We start from the raw sequence: 18,211 nt of genomic DNA on the forward strand, positions 1-18,211 counted from the left end.
TCTCCCTGTCTCTCTCCCTCTGTCTCTGTCTGTCTGTCTCTGTGTCGGTCTGTCTCTTACTCTCGCTCTCCCTCTCTGTCCCTGTCTCTGTGTCTCTCTCTGTCTGTCTCCCTCTCTCTGTCTCCCTCTCTCTCTATCTCTCTGTCTCCCCCTCTCTCTGTCTCCCCCTCTCTCTGTCTCTCTCTCTGTCTCCCCCTCTCTCTGTCTCCCCCTCTCTCTGACTCCCCCTCTCTCTCTCTGTCTGTCTGTCTCTCTCTCTGTCTCTCTCTGTCTCTCTCCCTCTTTGTGTGTGTCTCTCTCTGTATCTCTCTCCCTCTGTGTGTCTCTCTCCCCCTCTCTCTGTGTCTCTCTCCCTCTGTGTGTGTCTCTCTCTCTGTGTCTCTCTCCCTCTGTGTGTCTCTCTCCCTCTGTGTGTGTCTCCCTCTCTGTATCTCTCTCCCTCTATGTGTGTCTCTCTCTCTCTGTATCTCTCTCCCTCTGTGTGTCTCTCTCCCTCTGTGTGTCTCTCTCCCTCTGTGTGTCTCCCCCTCTCTCTCTCTGTCTCTCTCCCTCTGTGTGTCTCTCTCCCTCTGTGTGGGTCTCCCTCTCTGTATCTCTCTCCCTCTGTGTGTGTCTCTCTCTCTCTCTGTATCTCTCTCCCTCTGTGTGTCTCTCTCCCTCTGTTTCCGTCTCCCTCTCTGCCTCTCTCCCTCTGGCTCTGCCTCTCCCCCTCTGCATCCCCTGACAGTACCATGTGACAGCGTCTAGTCTATTCCAATGGCCGCCATAAGACGAGGAAATAGGACAAAATAGGAGAATACTTCCAATCTTATACTATATATAAACTAAAAAGACAATGCCTAGTTAACTCTCCCCTCGGAGGGCCGCCATATTAAACACTCGACTTATTATTGGCGAGTTACTCTTTTATCCAGTGGTTTAAAGAAATCTCATCAAGGCTGATTTTTAAAAATATATATATATAAATTCGTTTTGTACAAGAATGTACAAGAAGGAATGTTTAACATTCGGACACACATTTCCTAGTTCTGCGGCCCAACCCCCTCCTCCACTCTCTGAAATGTTTACTGTCGGAGGGGGATTACAACAGACCCTCGAAGTCGATTAAATTTACAATCCTGAGAACGTTCCAAGCGGCATTCATTCACACAGCTTCACTCTTTAATCTTTTATGGACCCCCTCACAGCACAGCGCAGGAAATGCTCTCCCCTCCAAACACAGCGCATCCAAAAAAAAAAATAACAATTCGAGGTAGTTACTTACTGCTAAATGCCGCCATCTCCGGTATAACGAACCTGCAAAAATAATAATAATAAAAAAAAGTTTAAATAAGGTCAGTTTCAAAGCGCCTTTAGCAAAAGTAAAGATCTATTTCACACGTGCACTGACTGATTGTACCCGTACAAACGATTAAAGACTTTCTGAGCGAGGTGGTGAGACTCAAGGCACAGAATGAAAACGCTGGGACCAGAGAGAACGCAGGAAAAAAAATAGAAAAAACTGGATTATAGATAGAGAGAAGAAACTAAATATTTTTTTTATTCGATGAGAAACACCGGCAGCCTCGGTAAACGTCGGCATACACAGACTCAGATACAACTATATACATATCCAGACACTCGTATACATATATATAGAAACACACACACACAGATACAAATATATATATACACACACAGATACAAATATATATATACACACACAGATACATATATACACACACACAGATACAAATATTCATACACACTCAGATACAAATATATATATACACACACAGATACATATATACACACAGATACATATATACACACACACAGATACAAATATTCATACACACTCAGATACAAATATATATATACACACAGATACATATGTACACACACACAGATACACACACTCAGATCCACATATATATACACACACAGATACATATATACACACACACTCAGATACACATATATATATACACACAGATACATATATACACACACACAGATACATATATACACACACACTCAGATACACATATATATACACACACAGATACATATATACACACACACAGATACATATATACACACACACTCAGATACACATATATATATACACACAGATACATATATACACACACACACACAGATACACATATGCACACACACTCAGATACAAATATATACATATCCAGACACTCGGATACATATATATAGAAACACACACACTCAGATACACATATATATACACACACAGATACATATATACACACACACACAGATACACACACACAGATACATATATACACACACAGATACATATACACACACACACAGATACACATACACAGATACATATATACACACAGATACATACATACACACACAGATACATATATATACACACACAGATACATATATATACACACACAGATACATATACACACACAGAGATACATATATATACACATACAGATACATATATATACACACACAGATACAAATATGCATACACACTCAGATACAACTATATACATATCCAGACACTCGGATACATATATATAGAAACACACACACTCAGATACACATATATATACACACACAGATACATATATACACACACACACAGATACACACACACAGATACATATATATACACACACAGATACATATATACACACACAGATACATATATACACACACACACAGATACACACACACAGATACATATATACACACACAGATACATATATATACACACACAGATACATATATACACACACACAGATACAAATATGCATACACACTCAGATACAAATATGCACACACACTCAGGTACAAATATGCACACACACTCAGATACAAATATGCACACACACTCAGATACAAATATGCACACACACTCAGATACAAATATGCACATACACAGATACATTTATATGCGTGTACACGCACTCAGATACACACATACATATATACACACACACACACACATATATATAGATGTACATACACACTCAGATGCATATAAGCAAGGAAGTTATGATGAACCTTTATGAAACACTGGTTAGGCCCCAGCTGGAGTATTGTGTCCAATTCTGGGCACCGCTCTTTCGGAAGGATGTGAAGGCCTTCGAGAGGGTGCAGAAAAGATTTACTAGAATGGTACCAGAGGGACTTCAGTTACTTGGAGAGACTGGAGAAGCTGGGGTTGTTCCCCTTAGAACAGAGAAGGTTGAGAGAGGAGATTTGATAGAAGTGTTCAAAATCATGAGGGGTTTAGATAAAGTAAATAAAGAGAAACTGTTCCCATTGGCGGAAGGGTTGAGAACCAGAGGACACAGATTTGAGGGGACTAGCCACAGGGCCAAAGGTAACTTGAGGAAAATCCTTTTTTATGCAGCGAGTAGCTATGATCTGCCTGAAAGGGTGGGGAACGCAAATTCAATCGCGGCTTTCAAAAAGGAATTGGAAAATACTTGAAGGGAAAAATTTGTAGGGCTACGGGGAAAGAGCGGGGGAATGGGACTAACCAGATTGCTCTTACAAAGAGCCAGCACGGGCTCGATGGGCCGATTGGCTTCCTTCTGTGCTGTAACTATTCTATCATTCTATGATACACACACTAATATATATATATACATATATACACACAAATATACATTTGCACACACTCGGATACATGTATATATACACAAATACACACACATGCAGATACATATTTATACATATACACACACTCAGATACACACATATATATTCACACATATATGCACACTCCTATATATACATAAACGCACACCCAGGTACATATATATAGGCGCACACTCAGATATATACATATACATACGCACTCAGGTGCATATATATACGTATACACGCGCAAATACACACATATACATACACACACACACTCCAGTACATATATGTACCACATATACACACACAGATATATCGCACATACGTGTACACACATTTATATGTACGCACATGTACACAAACATTCATACATACACATCACCCACATACACATTTATACACAAACATCAGACATACATATAAACGCACACACATACATATACAGACACATATACATATATACACATATACACACACATAGAAACATATATATATATATTCATACATATAAACACTCATATATACACACACACAGATATGTGTACACATATACACACAGACACACATACATATACACACAGGGGAATAGACAGTTCGGTATAATGGGCAGCACAGATAGGATTAGGCCCCCTTGTAAACTTAGATCATGGGTGAAGTTTGGTCTCTCCCCATCGTCCCCAACGCCCACCCCCAAACAAAGCAACCGAGCTCATATTTTACACAGAAACGAGTATAGTCATTTCACTTTACGGATGCAGACAAGTGTATCTCCGGTCAAGGTACAACGCTTTAACGGGGGGCGGGGAGAACGGCCTGTTATTGTAACTCCCTTAACCCTAATAACAGGCGGCCATCGCTGAGCTAACGGGTTTAATAGGGACCCCAGGTATGGTTAAAAATAACAGCGCCTTCTTCGACTAGAAAGGGAAAAAAATGGAACGAGGTGATGTGGACAGACGGGCGAAAGAAATTTGCCAAATAGGAGATGGAGGAAGAGGGTATTTTATTCGCTGGCCAGACTAACGATTGCTTGTTAAAACATCGATAGGAACGGAGTGCGGAATTCCTTTTTTAAAAAAAGAAATAAAAAAGAAAGTTGCCTGTACATTCACACGGTGTTTTATTTCTGATCGCACGAGTAAAAGCATCTCAGAGAGAGACCGTTACTCTCGCCAATGCATCATCTCCCAAATGTTAGTCTGCAGTCTAACTGGCACCTCGGATTTCACGCGTTCACTCATTCCCTTCTGCCAGATCGGATTCAGGTTTTTAAAGTGTGTGGAATGTATAAGCAATTTAATTTTAAAAAAAATCTATTCCCCGGACCAGCTCGTCACCGCTTAGAACACAGCAAAACGGTTTCAAATCTATTTCATGTCATGATGAAACCTGTAAACTTTAAAAAAAAATCTTGTTCAGATTACTTTTTAAACACAATAACAAAATGTTAAACCTCCCTAAAAAAAAAACAGAACTTTTCATTATGCATATGTTTTTTTAAAAAAATAAAAAATCAGAAGATTCAGGTTTCGGACTAACGATTGATGAGATAATTTAAATACTTTAATTAAATAGATGGAATTTTACAAAAAAAAAATTCCAAAGGTTGATTTTTTTTTTGTTTTGAAATCTTGTTTCTTTTCACACGGTCTCATTCACTCACCATAAAACTACGGCCCTGGATAACTCTCTCTATATCTTTATTTTTTTAAAAAAGATTGTTTTGCCTGTTTGTAGAAAGACTGGAGAAGCTGGGGTTGTTCTCTTTAGAGCAGAGAATGTTAAGGGGGAGGTTAAATTGAGGTGATCAAAATTAGGAGGGGGTTTTGATAGAGTCGATAGGGAGAAACTGTTTCCAGTGGCAGGAGGGTCGGTAACCAGGGGACACAGATTTAAGGTAATTGGGGAAAGAACCAGAGAGGGGGGGGGGGGAGATGAGGAGAATGTTTTTTTACGCAGCGAGTTGTTCTGATCTGGAACGCGCTGCCTGAAAGGGCGGTGGAAGCAGATTCAATAATAACTTTCAAAAGGGGGAATTGGAGAAATACTCGAATCGAAAAAAAAAACATTCAGGGCTGTGGGGGAAAAGAGCAGGGGGGGAGTGGGACTGACTGGACAGCTCTTTCAAAGAGCCGGCACAGGCACGATGGGCTGAATGGCCTCCTTTTGTGCTGTATGATTCCATGATTGTGTCGTGTTTCAGAATTAATTAACTGCCTGCACCCGGCCAATATACACTCCCTGCACATTCCAAACCAGCGTTGTTTTATCTGGTAATTGCTTACGCCAGTCCCAAATTCCACACACCATACCAGACACTTGCAAGTCAATTAAAATAATCTATTTTCATTTTAAAAACGATTCGCTTCTTTTTAAATCGCGAGATCGGGAATGAGAGGAGCTTTCCCACAAGTGAAGAATTGAAACAACTGGCTCGTTTTAAAATCAGATAACTTTATACACGGGGAGAAAACGATTTCGTTTTTTCAGAGGCTCCACTGACAGTACGTTTTACATCTGTGGAGGAACGTGCGACTGGTTTGAGAGGGAACGGTTTCATAGAATCATACAATCATAGAAGTTACAACATGGAAACAGGCCCTTCGGCCCAACATGTCCATGTCGCCCAGTTTATACCACTAAGCTAGTCCCAATTGCCTGCACTTGGCCCATATCCCTCTATACCCATCTTACCCATGTAACTGTCCAAATGCTTTTTAAAAGACAAAATTGTACCCGCCTCTACTACTGCCTCTGGCAGCTCGTTCCAGACACTCACCACCCTTTGAGTGAAAAAATTGCCCCTCTGGACCCTTTTGTATCTCTCCCCTCTCACCTTAAATCTATGCCCCCTCGTTATAGACTCCCCTACAGCCGAGCTAATTTTTTATAAAGAGTTACTGACTGAGATACCACGAGCCTAGCGTGATGTTCAAAGCAAGGCATTAATCAAGGGTTAATATTCACTCGACTATGTCAGGCAAGCAGATTGCCAACGCATCTACCCGGTAATATATATTAATGACGATTCTAATTGTTGTACAGGACTATCTTGGGCAGTTGCAGACAGCGCCGGCTAATCGCCAATCAATGACAAAAAGGAAAGATTTCCCGTTAAAACACTTCATTGATTTTTGGACTGTCTGTTCTTGAGGCGATGGAACGTGCAGATGGAGGACTGCACAATTTTCTAGCACACTGGGACCGTTGTGTTTAATGTCCGCACGGACATTATGAAGACTGCATCTTATTTTACATCGCCCACTTGAATTTGATATATATTCGAAGGCAAGACATTTGCAGGACGATGGGGGAAAGAGCAAGGGGAGTGGGACTAATTGGACAGCTCTTTCAAAGAGCCAGCACAGGCGCGATGGGTTAACGGCCTCCTTCTGAGCTGTACCTGCTATGACACTTCCCTCGTGCAACATTGATCCAAAATTGGCCATAAAAATGAGTAGAATAAAAAGCGCATCGAGCACCGAGGTATTTTAAAGGCAGTGGGGATCTAAACTCTTGTTAATTAAAAGTCTGACTTCAAATGCAGCGCACAGATGTTTCCCGGAGCTGGTAGTCTAACTGAAAGTTTACATTTGTAACAAGACAACAATTAACACCAGCATTGTATATATCCTACTAATAGCTGTCCCGCAATCCAGCACACCACATGTTCCTGCATATAGTAAACAACCACATTAACCCACGTTCCTGTAATTATATAAGGATATATCACACTAAATATTACACATGTTCCTGCAATTATATACAGATATATCACACTACAATATTACCCCACGTTCCTGTAATCATACACAGATATAACACACTACTATATTACCCATATTCCTGTAATTATATACAAATATATCACACTACAATATTACCCATATTCCTGTCATTATATACAGATATATCACAATACAATATTACCCCATATTCCTGTAATTATATAAAATATAACAAACTACAATATTACCCATATTCCTGTAATTATATACAAATATAACACACTACAATATTACCCATATTCCTGTAATTATATACAGATATAACACACTACAATATTATCCATATTCCTGTAATTATATACAGATATAACACACTACTATATTACCCATATTCCTGTAATTACATACAGATATATCACCCTACAATATTACCCATATTCCTGTAATTATATACAGATATATCACATACAATATTACTCATATTCCTGTAATTATATAGATGTAAACACTAAATATTACCCATATTCCTGCAATTATATACTGATATAACACACTACAATATTACCCCACATTCCTGTAATTATATACAGATATCTCACACTTCAATATTACCCATATTCCTGTAATTATATACAGATATATCACACTACAATATTACCCATATTCCTGTAATTATATACAGATATAACACACTACAATATTACCCATATTCCTGTAATTATATAGATGTAAACACTAAATATTACCCATTTTCCTGCAATTATATACAGATATAACACACTACAATATTACCCATATTCCTGTAATTATATAGATGTAAACACTAAATATTACCCATATTCCTGCAATTATATACTGATATAACACACTACAATATTACCCCACATTCCTGTAATTATATACAGATATCTCACACTTCAATATTACCCATATTCCTGCAATTATATACTGATATAACACACTACAATATTACCCCACATTCCTGTAATTATATACAGATATCTCACACTTCAATATTACCCATATTCCTGTAATTATATACAGATATATCACACTACAATATTACCCATATTCCTGTAATTATATACAGATATAACACACTACAATATTACCCATATTCCTGTAATTATATACAGATATAACACACTACAATATTATCCATATTCCTGTAATTATATACAGATATAACACACTATAATATTACCCATATTCCTGTAATTATATACAGATATAACACACTACAATATTACCCCATATTCCTGTAATTATATACAGATATCTCACACTACAATATTACCCATATTCCTGTAATTATATACAGATATCTCACACTACAATATTACCCATATTCCTGTAATTATATACAGATATATCACCCTACAATATTACCCATATTCCTGTAATTATATACAGATATATCACACTACAATATTACCCATATTCCTGTAATTACATACAGATATATCACCCTACAATATTACCCATATTCCTGTAATTATATACAGATATAACACTCTACACTATTACCCATATTCCTGTAATTATATACAGATATCTCACACTACAATATTATGCATTTTCCTGTAATAATATACAAAATTAACACACTACAATATTACCCATATTCCTGCAATTATATACAAATATATCACACTACAATATTACCCATATTCCTGTAATTATATACTGATATAACACACTACAATATTACCCATATTCCTGTAATTATATACAGATATATCACACTATAATATTACCCATATTCCTGTAATTATATACAGATATATCACACTATAATATTATCCATATTGCAGTAATTATATACAGATATAACACACTACAATATTACCCATATTCCTGTAATTATATACAGATATATCACACTATAATATTACCCATATTCCTGTAATTATATACAGATATATCACACTACAATATTACCCATATTCCTGTAATTATATACAGAAATATCACACTACAATATTACCCCATATTCCTGTAATTATATACAGATATCTCACACTACAATATTATCCATATTCCTGTAATTATATACAGATATATCACACTACAATATTACCCATATTCCTGTAATTATATACAGATATATCACACTACAATATTACCCATATTCCTGTAAGTATATACAGATATATCACACTACAATATTACCCCATATTCCTGTAATTATATACAGATATCTCACACTACAATATTATCCATCTTCCTGTAATTATATACAGATATATCACACTACAATATTACCCCATATTCCTGTAATTATATACAGATATCTCACACTACAATATTATCCATATTCCTGTAATTATATACAGATATATCACACTACAATATTACCCATATTCCTGTAATTATATACAGATATAACACACTACAATATTACCCATATTCCTGTAATTATATACAGATATATCACACTATAATATTACCCATATTCCTGTAATTATATACAGATATATCACACTACAATATTACCCCATATTCCTGTAATTATATACAGATATCTCACACTACAATATTATCCATATTCCTGTAATTATATACAGATATAACACACTACAATATTACCCATATTCCTGTAATTATATACAGATATATCACAATACAATATTACCCATATTCCTGTAATTATATACAGATATATCACACTACAATATTACCCATATTCCTGTAATTATATACAGATATCTCACACTACAATATTACCCATATTCCTGTAATTAGATACAGATATCTCACACTATAATATTACCCATATTCCTGTAATTAGATACAGATATCTCACACTACAATATTATCCATATTCCTGTAATTATATACAGATATAACACACTACACTATTACCCATATTCCTGTAATTATATACAGATATCTCACACTACAATATTATCCATATTCCTGTAATTATATACAGATATCTCACACTACAATATTATCCATATTCCTGTAATTATATACAGATATAACACACTACACTATTACCCATATTGCTGTAATTATATACATATATATCACACTACAATATTACCCATATTCCTGTAATTAGATACAGATATCTCACACTATAATATTACCCATATTCCTGTAATTATATACAGATATATCACACTACAATATTACCCCATATTCCTGTAATTAGATACAGATATCTCACACTACAATATTACCCATATTCCTGTAATTAGATACAGATATCTCACACTACAATATTACCCATATTCCTGTAATTATATACAGATATATCACCCTACAATATTACCCATATTCCTGTAATTATATACAGATATATCACACTACAATATTACCCCATATTCCTGTAATTATATACAGATATCTCACACTACAATATTATCCATCTTCCTGTAATTATATACAGATATATCACACTACAATATTACCCCATATTCCTGTAATTATATACAGATATCTCACACTACAATATTATCCATATTCCTGTAATTATATACAGATATATCACACTACAATATTACCCATATTCCTGTAATTATATACAGATATAACACACTACAATATTACCCATATTCCTGTAATTATATACAGATATATCACACTATAATATTACCCATATTCCTGTAATTATATACAGATATATCACACTACAATATTACCCCATATTCCTGTAATTATATACAGATATCTCACACTACAATATTATCCATATTCCTGTAATTATATACAGATATAACACACTACAATATTACCCATATTCCTGTAATTATATACAGATATATCACAATACAATATTACCCATATTCCTGTAATTATATACAGATATATCACACTACAATATTACCCATATTCCTGTAATTATATACAGATATCTCACACTACAATATTACCCATATTCCTGTAATTAGATACAGATATATCACCCTACAATATTACCCATATTCCTGTAATTAGATACAGATATCTCACACTACAATATTATCCATATTCCTGTAATTATATACAGATATAACACACTACACTATTACCCATATTCCTGTAATTATATACAGATATCTCACACTACAATATTATCCATATTCCTGTAATTATATACAGATATCTCACACTACAATATTATCCATATTCCTGTAATTATATACAGATATAACACACTACACTATTACCCATATTCCTGTAATTATATACAGATATATCACACTACAATATTACCCATATTCCTGTAATTAGATACAGATATCTCACACTATAATATTACCCATATTCCTGTAATTATATACAGATATATCACACTACAATATTACCCCATATTCCTGTAATTAGATACAGATATCTCACACTACAATATTACCCATATTCCTGTAATTAGATACAGATATCTCACACTACAATATTACCCATATTCCTGTAATTATATACAGATATATCACCCTACAATATTACCCATATTCCTGTAATTATATACAGATATATCACACTACAATATTACCCATATTCCTGTAATTATATACAGATTTAACACACTACAATATTACCCATATTCCTGTAATTATATACAGATTTAACACACTACAATATTACCCATATTCCTGTAATTATATACAGATATATCACACTACAATATTACCCATATTCCTGTAATTATATACAGATTTAACACACTACAATATTACCCATATTCCTGTAATTATATAGATATATCACACTGCAATATTACCCATATTCCTGTAATTATATGCCGATATATCACACTACAATATTACCCATATTCCTGTAATTATATACAGATATATCACACTGCAATATTACCCATATTCCTGTAATTATATACAGATATATCACACTACAATATCACCCCATATTCCTGTAATTATATACAGATATAACACACTACAATATTACCCCATATTCCTGTAATTGTAAACAGATATAACACACTACAATATTACCCATATTCCTGTAATTATATACAGATATATCACACTACAATATTACCCATATTCCTGTAATTATATACAGATATAACCAACAATGCTTTTGCATAATCCTCTCCCATGAGAGGTGCAGGAGAGGAGGAGGCGGCTCCTGAAACTTTCCCAGGTGTCCTGCTCCAGTTCTCCCCTGGTTTACGGTTTATCTATTCATTGTGTGTGTGTGTCTGTCTCACTGTACAACTGCCCTGGTCATATTTTGCCTGCGGGATTTTAGATTCTAACCTGCTGCAGCCTGTTTTATTTTCAAGGAGCGCTGTGGAGCTTAAGAATGTTTTTCTCCCGACTCAGATTATATTTTCAAAATAAAATAAAAAATGCAGCCATCTGTTCGACCTGTTTTCTTTTGAAGCTTGACTCCAAGACTGCTTATAAAATAAGCACGATTCCTCTGGCTTGAGTTTGGGTTGATGATTTGCAAGGGATTGAATTCTCCGCACACACCTCTGATGTAAATGAGCAGGAGGTTGCCCACTGTGGATCGATTGGTTTATTATCTGCGCTTCTCCTGTTCAAATCGGAATGTTAATTGGACCTTTCTTTTTCTGTCTGCTTTGATGTCCGATAGGGCTGGATTAAAACTTCTGGGGCGTGCAAACCGGAAGACTAAACCAATTGTGCTTTCTAAAACTTTAATAATTCAACTAAATAACAACAACAACAAAGAAAAAAAGCTAGCCCCCACCCACCCCACTCCGAAGCAGTCGCTGTTTCCCTGGAAAGACGGGGAGAGAAAACAAGTACGAATTGTTTCACACTCTGTGCTGCAAAAATCAGACTGTAGCGTTTCAACGCTGTTTGCAATTCTCTTTAAAAAGATACACACACACACACACACGCACACACAATGCACTCAGAGATACAACTGTAGATACGAACCTGGCTCCCTCTTTTCGTGAATAACCAACAGTCCAGTCCGGAGTGGAGGGGGCGAAGGGACAAGTCATAATTCAGCAAAGCAGGAAACCCCCCCCCACGCCCCCCCCCCCTCCCAAATCCCCGTTCCGATTGACAGGGTAAAATGCACAGGTCTGTCCCCTACTGAGGTTCTTAAATTGCGAGGGGACGGTGTCCTTGTTTAATCCAGAGTGCACGAACTAACTTTACTGGAAGGATTTGGATTCCGCGGTACACGGGGGGAGAGGGTGCGTGTACAGTACCGAAACTCGAAGCGGCGCTTATGAGATGTGCGGTCCCACAACTAAACGCGATGTCTCTCCCCCTCGCACCGCATTAAAAAGGTCCCGATCAGCTGTGGCGTTAGACAGTTAATTTTATATGTGATGTAAATACATTGAATTTTCACACAATTCCAACCCATAAAACTTACTTTAATTACATCACGTGCTGCTCGGGAGCCAGTCAGGGTGCCTGGTTCACAAACCAACCACATAAATAACCTTGGAAGTTTAAAACTAGTAAATTCATTTAGTTACGGGTGGTGCCTGGTTTAAACTCTCTTTAGTTGCCAGAGGGGTGGAGTGAGGGAATGGGGGGGAAAAGTGTGCGGGAGACTTTCCCTCACCACATTTTTTTTTTGAGTTTTGAGCAGGAACAGAATCTGTCAGAGGGAGGGGGAGGAGAGAAGCGACCAAAGCCAGCGAGTGTCTCCTGTTCCCGGCGAAGCTGGTAAGTAGACGCTGCCTGCTAACTTGTCCGGACAATTCCCTCAGAACAGCAACAACAAAAAAAAAGAGTTTGAGAACACGTGGAGTTGAGTGTCTCGTTAAACTTGCTGAACAGCTAAACTCGGAGCTGCGGGGGAGACCGACAGCTGCAGAATTACTTAAAGTGTGTGCTGATGGTGGGGTCGGGGGTGGAGGCGTATATATTTGGTGTGTTTCTAGATTACTGAGCGTGACTATCAATAAGGGATCTTGTATCTACTTATCACTCTAACCTCAGAGTTCATTTTCACTCCACTCCTAGACTGATATAAAGTTTAGTACCGTGTTTTCTGCAAGGTCCTGGACCGCCGAGCCGGTTCCAAATGTTCTGTTTTTTTTCTCCCAATTTTTAAATCAAAGAGAGACGAAAAGGGAGACAGAGAGAGGCGAAAAGAGATAGAGAGAGACAAAAAGGGAGACAGAGAGAGACGAAAAGAGAGATAGAGAGACAAAAAGAGAGACAGAGAGAGACGAAAAGAGATAGAGAGAGACAAAAAGGGAGACAGAAAGAGACGAAAAGAGATAGAGAGAGACGAAAAGAGAGACAGAGAGAGACGAAAAGAGAGATAGAGAGACAAAAAGAGAGACAGAGACGAAAAGGGAGACAGAGAGAGACGAAAAGGGAGATAGAGAGAGACAAAAAGGGAGACAGAGAGAGACGAAAAGGGAGACAGAGAGACAAAAAGAGAGACAGAGAGAGACAAAAAGAGAGATAGAGACAAAAAGAGAGACAGAGAAAGACGAAAAGGGAGATAGAGAGAGACAAAAAGAGAGATAGAGAGAGACAAAAAGAGAGATAGAGAGAGACGAAAATGGAGATAGAGAGAGACAAAAAGAGAGATAGAGAGAGACAAAAAGAGAGATAGAGAGAGACAAAAAGAGAGATAGGGAGAGACGAAAAGGGAGACAGAGAGAGACGAAAAGGGAGATAGAGAGAGACAAAAAGAGAGATAGAGAGAGACAAAAAGAGAGATAGGGAGAGACAAAAAGAGAGATAGGGAGAGACGAAAAGGGAGACAGAGAGAGACGAAAGGGGAGATAGAGAGAGACAAAAAGGGAGAAAGAGACAAAAAGAGAGATAGGGAGAGACAAAAAGAGAGATAGAGAGAGACACAAAGAGAGATAGAGAGAGACGAAAAGGGAGACAGAGAGAGACGAAAAGAGAGATAGAGACAAAAAGAGAGATAGAGAGAGACAAAAAGAGAGATAGAGAGAGACAAAAAGAGAGATAGGGAGAGACGAAAAGGGAGACAGAGAGAGACAAAAAGAGAGATAGAGAGAGACAAAAAGAGAGATAGAGACAAAAAGAGAGATAGAGAGAGACAAAAAGAGAGATAGAGGGAGACAAAAAGAGAGATAGGGAGAGTCAAAAAGAGAGATAGAGACAAAAAGAGAGATAGAGAGAGACAAAAAGAGAGATAGAGAGAGACAAAAAGAGAGATAGGGAGAGACAAAAAGAGAGATAGAGAGAGACAAAAAGAGAGATAGGGAGAGACGAAAAGGGAGACAGAGAGAGACGAAAAGGGAGATAGAGAGAGACGAAAGGGGAGATAGAGAGAGAGACGAAAAGGGAGATAGAGAGAGACAAAAAGAGAGATAGGGAGAGACAAAAAGAGAGATAGGGAGAGACGAAAAGGGAGACAGAGAGAGACGAAAGGGGAGATAGAGAGAGACAAAAAGAGAGATAGAGAGAGACAAAAAGAGAGATAGGGAGAGACAAAAAGAGAGATAGGGAGAGACGAAAAGGGAGACAGAGAGAGACGAAAGGGGAGATAGAGAGAGACAAAAAGGGAGAAAGAGACAAAAAGAGAGATAGGGAGAGACAAAAAGAGAGATAGAGAGAGACACAAAGAGAGATAGAGAGAGACGAAAAGGGAGACAGAGAGAGACGAAAAGAGAGATAGAGACAAAAAGAGAGATAGAGAGAGACAAAAAGAGAGATAGAGAGAGACAAAAAGAGAGATAGGGAGAAACGAAAAGGGAGACAGAGAGAGACAAAAAGAGAGATAGAGAGAGACAAAAAGAGAGATAGAGACAAAAAGAGAGATAGAGAGAGACAAAAAGAGAGATAGAGAGAGACAAAAAGAGAGATAGGGAGAGTCAAAAAGAGAGATAGAGACAAAAAGAGAGATAGAGAGAGACAAAAAGAGAGATAGAGAGAGACAAAAAGAGAGATAGGGAGAGACAAAAAGAGAGATAGAGAGAGACAAAAAGAGAGATAGGGAGAGACGAAAAGGGAGACAGAGAGAGACGAAAAGGGAGATAGAGAGAGACGAAAGGGGAGATAGAGAGAGACGAAAAGGGAGATAGAGAGAGACAAAAAGAGAGATAGGGAGAGACAAAAAGAGAGATAGGGAGAGACGAAAAGGGAGACAGAGAGAGACGAAAGGGGAGATAGAGAGAGACAAAAAGGGAGAAAGAGACAAAAAGAGAGATAGGGAGAGACAAAAAGAGAGATAGAGAGAGACACAAAGAGAGATAGAGAGAGACGAAAAGGGAGACAGAGAGAGACGAAAAGAGAGATAGAGACAAAAAGAGAGATAGAGAGAGACAAAAAGAGAGATAGGGAGAGACGAAAAGGGAGACAGAGAGAGACGAAAGGGGAGATAGAGAGAGACAAAAAGGGAGAAAGAGACAAAAAGAGAGATAGGGAGAGACAAAAAGAGAGATAGAGAGAGACACAAAGAGAGATAGAGAGAGACGAAAAGGGAGACAGAGAGAGACGAAAAGAGAGATAGAGACAAAAAGAGAGATAGAGAGAGACAAAAAGAGAGATAGGGAGAGACGAGTGAGAGACCGAGACAGAAACAGTCGAGACAGGGAGAGTGAGAGACAGGGAGACTGAGAGAAAGGGAGAGAGATATAGAGATAGACAGGGAGAGAGTGAGAGAATCAGTGACACAGGGAGAGGCAGAGATAGAGACAGGGAGGGTGAGAGGCAGGGAGAGAGTGAGAAGCAGGGAGAGAGAGTGAGAGGCAGGGAGAGAGAGTGAGAGGCAGGGAGAGAGAGTGAGAGGCAGGGAGATTGAGAGAAAGGGAGAGAGATATAGAGATAGACACGGAGAGAGTGAGAGAATTAGTGACACAGGGAGAGGCAGAGTGAGAGGCAGGGAGAGAGTGAGAGGCAGGGAGAGAGTGAGAGGCAGGGAGAGAGAGAGAGGCAGGGAGAGTGAGAGAGGCAGGGAGAGAGTGAGAGGCAGGGAGAGAGAGAGAGAGGCAGGGAGAGAGGGAGAGAGGCAGGGAGAGAGAGAGGCAGGGAGAGTGAGAGAGAGGCAGGGAGAGTGAGTGAGGCAGGGAGAGTGAGAGAGAGGCAGGGAGAGAGTGAGAGGCAGGGAGAGAGAGAGAGGCAGGAAGAGTGAGAGAGAGGCAGGGAGAGAGTGAGAGGCAGGGAGAGTGAGAGAGAGGCAGGCAGAGAGAGAGAGGCAGGGAGAGTGAGAGAGAGGCAGGGAGAGAGTGAGAGGCAGGCAGAGTGAGAGAGAGAGAGATAGGGATAGACAGTGACAAAAAGGGATAGAGACTGAGAGAGTGAGAGACAGAGACCAAGACAGACAGACAAAGAGAGAGACAGATTGGCCTCTGGCTATGGTGGAATAGTTTACAGAACATTAACACATCGGGGCTATTTTCTGAAAGGTCGGAGAGAATTAATTTTTAAAAAAAAACAATAACAACGATCAAATGACGTCAGTTATCAGTACACCCCGACAGCCGACAGGCAAATCAGGCAATGTTCCTCAAGCCGTTCGTGGATCATCAATGGCAGGCAGGATCACCACCGGATTACTTATTTCTGTCTGACTGAGTCAAGGGGTTGAGTCGCTCGGGCACCTGAGTTCCCGAGAGCTCTTCCTGCAGCAAGAATTGGGTCTATTTTCCTTTTCCAGATGGGCAAAAAGAGGGCGCCGTCTCAATTCTCTTTCCTTTTGTTCCGTTATTTCCTGTACTGTATGGGCCCTCCCTCGGGCTAATAGCGCGTCTTTCTTTCTTTTTCTCTCTCTCTCTCTAATTCCCACCTGCTTCTGACCTCTTAACATCCCAATAATTGCCTGTGTATATTTTGGAAATGGGTTAACAGCTGCTGGTTTTACCTCTGTCTTGAAGGAGAAGATTATATACTATCTATCTATCTATCCATCTATATATATATAATATATATATAAAAGTTGGGGCCTGGTTTCCTCAATTACACAACCATGCAGGAAAT

The 18,211-nt window shown here is 38.3% G+C and overlaps 2 protein-coding genes across 8 annotated transcripts in view; both read right to left on the reverse strand.

The window, feature by feature from the left end:
• LOC137307041 (homeobox protein Hox-D3a-like) overlaps positions 1-18,211 on the reverse strand; it is a 107,966-nt gene that overhangs the window by 70,927 nt on the left and 18,828 nt on the right. Inside the window, exon 2 of the mRNA XM_067976383.1 lies at positions 1,265-1,296. The gene's annotated coding sequence lies outside the window, so the exon portion shown is untranslated. The remainder of the gene's footprint in view (positions 1-1,264; positions 1,297-18,211) is intronic.
• Positions 1-18,211, reverse strand: part of LOC137307042 (homeobox protein Hox-C4-like) — a 141,177-nt gene that overhangs the window by 69,527 nt on the left and 53,439 nt on the right. For all 7 annotated transcript variants that reach the window (XR_010959005.1, XR_010959004.1, XM_067976390.1 and 4 more), the window contains one exon: positions 1,265-1,296. The gene's annotated coding sequence lies outside the window, so the exon portion shown is untranslated. The remainder of the gene's footprint in view (positions 1-1,264; positions 1,297-18,211) is intronic.

Source organism: Heptranchias perlo, chromosome X (genome assembly GCF_035084215.1).
Source record: "Heptranchias perlo isolate sHepPer1 chromosome X, sHepPer1.hap1, whole genome shotgun sequence".
NCBI lineage: Eukaryota > Metazoa > Chordata > Chondrichthyes > Hexanchiformes > Hexanchidae > Heptranchias > Heptranchias perlo.